At 45.4% G+C, this 4,184-nt stretch overlaps 2 non-coding genes across 2 annotated transcripts; both read right to left on the bottom strand.

The window, feature by feature from the left end:
* Nucleotides 1-125: 125 nt before the first annotated feature.
* Nucleotides 126-196, bottom strand: trnan-guu. The gene has a single exon. It is a non-coding gene; the product is annotated as a tRNA-Asn (tRNA).
* Nucleotides 197-3,177: 2,981 nt separating this feature from the next.
* On the bottom strand, nucleotides 3,178-3,251 carry trnan-guu. The gene has a single exon. It is a non-coding gene; the product is annotated as a tRNA-Asn (tRNA).
* Nucleotides 3,252-4,184: the final 933 nt, after the last annotated feature.

The following is a 4,184-nucleotide window of genomic DNA, read 5'->3' as shown; positions in this document are numbered from 1 at the left end:
GAAAATGAGGCGCTAGTCTTCCATCTGGAGCAGAGCTTTGCTGGAACACTGCTGCATGCCTGAGACAGAGATGTGGTCCAGGGAACAGGGTGACGTGTTAAAGTGACAGGCAACCAGAAGCTCATCGCCTCTGGGTGGGCTCGAACTACCAACCTTTCGGTTAACAGCCGAACGCGCTGACCAATTGCGCCACAGCCGATGACAAGGGCTGCGCCATCGCTTAGGGGAGGCTATTAGTGAATTCATAATTCAGCCTCCCGGCCTCGAATTCCAGTTGTCATCTATCAGTTTTACTTTTCCATAATAAAGCCTGGGACATTCATTGTGGAGACACCGGGGACAGGCCAATGTCTCAGATCAGGTCATGTCCCGAGAACATCAGAGTCAATCTCCCGGCCTCTTCAACAAGGGGACGGTGTCTGGACTGTCTCTGCTCAGTCGGACAGTTCATCTTTCATTCTCCTCTAAATCCGCTTCCCAAAGAGTTTCTAAAGATTCACAAAGCTGGAGACTGGGAATTCTGTTTTGCTTCATGAACATTTTTCCATTTCGTAACTGAAAATATTTTGCCAAAACCTCTTCCCAATTGTACGCCATAATTCATTTCCAGGGATGAGGAATTTCCATTTTGGTGAGACATTCCCAAGGTTGGGAATGTTCGCTTTGGAGCGAAGAAGGTTAACTGGAGATTTCCTGGGGCTGTTGGTAATGATGGGAGAAGAAGCGATGGGAATGGGCAGATTAATGATCAGAAGAACTAATTGCCAGTGACCAGAGTCAGTTACCAGTGGACAGAGATTGAAGTTCTTGAATGAAAAGCAGCACTTGTGCCTAATAAACACAGAGAATACTGCAGAAAGCCAACAGGTCGAGCAGCATCTGTGGAAAGGTAAACAGAGCTGACGTTGTGAGGCTGGTACGTTGTTGTTCACAACCCGACTTTCCTGCATTGCAATCAATTCCCAGACATGAGAAAACTGGATTTTATCGAGACGGGTTTTGTGAAGTTTGAGCGATAATGCAGCCACCAGGAAGTCATTTATAATCGCCAGTGAAGAAAGCATAGTCAGCAGGTTACCACCCTGAGCGGGGGAGCCCCAAACGATCTCTACGCCAGCACCTTAAGTGTTCGGCGACAACTACACGCCCAAAGTTGTGGTCTAAAATTTCTCATAGAATGGTTCTAACAGGAAAGGTGAGTATTGGACTTTTCCAGTCCGCGCCATAACCCCAACGTATCCTATTGCCCTGGATTTGATCAGGACAGAGGAGGCTGATGGGAGATCGAATTGAACTACACACATTGATGAGTGATAGAACGGGTGGGAAGGATCCATTCCCATGCATAGAGAGATTAATAATCAGGGCCGAAAATAAGGAGCCACTTCAAGAAATTTGGGGTTCATTCAGCAAAGCTAATATAGAACTGTTCACAGAAAATTGTGATGAAAGTCCCTCGAGTTATTTTGATGGGAAGTGTTGATGATGCTAATACAATCGATAGGATGAACGTAGATTGATAAATGTATTTGGTGACAGTTCTGTTCTCGCCCTGTGAGCGAAACCTGGATCTGAAGGAACAAAAGGGGCATTAACAACATCGATCTGAAACTGAATACGTGACAAGAAACAGAGCCATCATTAACAGTTGGCTTTTGAACTGGAGAAGGTTTCTCGAGAAATTAGCTTGAGGCTTGAGGTATGCAAGGTCAAGATAATTTAGGTAAAACACGGAAACGTTATCCTCATTAGCAGACAGTGAAAGGTTTACAAGACGCAAATTAAACATTTTCTACAACTGATACAGTGGACTGGGAAGATAAGTATTATAAACTGTGATCAACAAAGTTCTGGAGCACAACACTTACATTCAAAGACCGAAAACATCCAGGTCCTGATTAATCAGATTGCATTGTGGTGCTTTTCTGCAAAACATCCACTTGCAATGTCCTACAAAAAAGTGACAAAACCCATCCCTGTCAGCCCAGGATCGAAAATCCGAAGGGATGAACGTTTGCTGATTTTCTGAAGATTCACAAAGCTAAGACTGGGTTTTGGTGATTGTTTCCTTTCCACTCCCAGGAGCCGCAGTGGTTGAGGCGGTGAGTTGGGGAAAGTAAAATGTGCCCTATTTCAGCTTCCCCTCATCTGACAGCGCTGTGACTTGACTCCGATGTTCTCAGGGACATTGACTGACGCGACAGAGTGAAAAGATTCCCATTCCCTCAGATCGGGAATTCAAACCGTATGCCGGCTTCAGGACAATGAGAAAGATTAATTGGGGTGTGTGAAGAAGCTGTGAGCTGCATTTCAAACAGGTAGGTGGAGTCAGATGCGTCATCCATTGCGCCCCGGCCCTGTGCGTGTCTAACGCCACCATGCTGCAGGGCTCTGACGTTAACACAGACATGCGCAGCAATGGGAACCTACACAAGGTGAACAACCAAAGATAATCACCGTCACTGCTTCCCTTCCACAGGCCCAACTTTGTGAAGCTGTATCTTTCACTGGCAAATAAAACACATTATTCCCACCAGTCCCAATGTGAGTGAAATATTTTTCCCCCTCCACTGATTTGAATCTTAAAGAAGAAGCCGGGGGGCAAGCTCCCTTTCTTTTCGACGACATTTCTCATTTTGTGCTCTGCAGGGTTCACACCTGCGTGGGGAAACCGCAATGGATTTCAAGTCCATCGCATTAACCACTCGGCCCACGAATACAGAACCACACTGACCACTTCACTTCCCAGGTCTGTCTGCCTGTGGAGCTGAGAAAAAGTGAATCATCGCAGAGTTTGTTTGAATCCAATCACTTCACAGTGATTCGAAAGGGTTAAATATCTGCACATGGCGAGTCTCGGTGTTTCATCCCAAAAGGTGAAATCAACTTTCCGTTAAAAACAAAACTAGAAATTGCAGGAGGAACTCAGCAGGTCAGGCAATATCCGTGGAAAGAGAATCAGAGACAACATTTCAAAATTCTGTTTTCTCCGACTGCTCCTGTCAAACCTGCCGAGTTTCTCTTTTTGTCTCGGCTTCTCAGCATCCGCAGTCCCTTACGTTAGACATTAATTCAATTCAGAAACTCCTTTGTGGTGAAGATTTCCGTTTGGGGAACATTTTCCTGACCCCATTAAAATGGCACAGCATTGAAGCCAAGGAAGAAAAGTGAACACAGCGCCCCTGGGTGGGCTCGAACCAGCGACTTTTCGGTTAACAGCCGAGCGCGCTAACCAATTGCGCCACAGAGACAGGCACTGGCGAACTCTGCGCCATCGCTTCGGGGAGGCTATTAGTGAATTCATAATTCAGCCTCCCCGCCGAGAATTACAATTGTTGTCTCCCGCGCAATCTTGCGAGAGATCCCGGCTTTCTTAACTTGACTTGTGCAAAAATGCCCGATTAAACTTCTCAAAAAGAACCTTCGTGAAACGAGGCTGGCCTCCCCAGAGTACGAATGGGACAGGAAGTGAAATGATTGGAGATAGCATTGAACAGGTTGACGTGTTTACTTCCCTAATTATCTTATCCCTGTGCCAATTGGCACGTGGCTTGGGCAGTAATGTTATAACACACACTGGAGCAGTGGGATTTGAACCTGCGCTCAGGGCTCTATGGGAGACTACAGCTGCACCACAAAAAAAAACTCTCGTAGATTGGTCCTCTTCTGTTGAATGAGAGGAAACAGCTTCCTCCTCAACATGAGACACGACCACTGTACCCTCCATGCCCATTTCAATAAATTGAGCCGCCTCCTGTTGAATGAATGAGTGGGAACACCTCTCCGAACTCCAAGAAGCGGGGGGCCCGGCTGGAGGCTGGATTTGCTCAAGGCTTGTATCTATTAACTTATTTAAATGGTACCTACTGTATGGGAGTATGGTTTACATTAAAACCGAAGGATCATGTCAGAGTGTTTGTTTATATTTAGCAGTTGTAGTTGGTAAAATACATTCCCTGGAGGAGCACCTTCTATGATGCTGCATTTCTTGCCTTCTGCCCTTCCCCCATTTGTTATCTCTCATCTCGAATTTACATGTTCAGTCAAATTTAATTTCACATTAATCAGCCTTGGTATTCACTGTGTATGATTAATTAATCTGTTGGATTGTTGTAAAACAAAATTAATGGTGTAATTTCATTTATGTTGTCTGAGTTTGACATTTAATGTGCAGGTGTGAATGC

Source organism: Chiloscyllium plagiosum, unplaced genomic scaffold, assembly GCF_004010195.1.
Source record: "Chiloscyllium plagiosum isolate BGI_BamShark_2017 unplaced genomic scaffold, ASM401019v2 scaf_30083, whole genome shotgun sequence".
Lineage (NCBI taxonomy): Eukaryota > Metazoa > Chordata > Chondrichthyes > Orectolobiformes > Hemiscylliidae > Chiloscyllium > Chiloscyllium plagiosum.
This window is presented reverse-complemented; position numbering and strand designations above follow the sequence as displayed.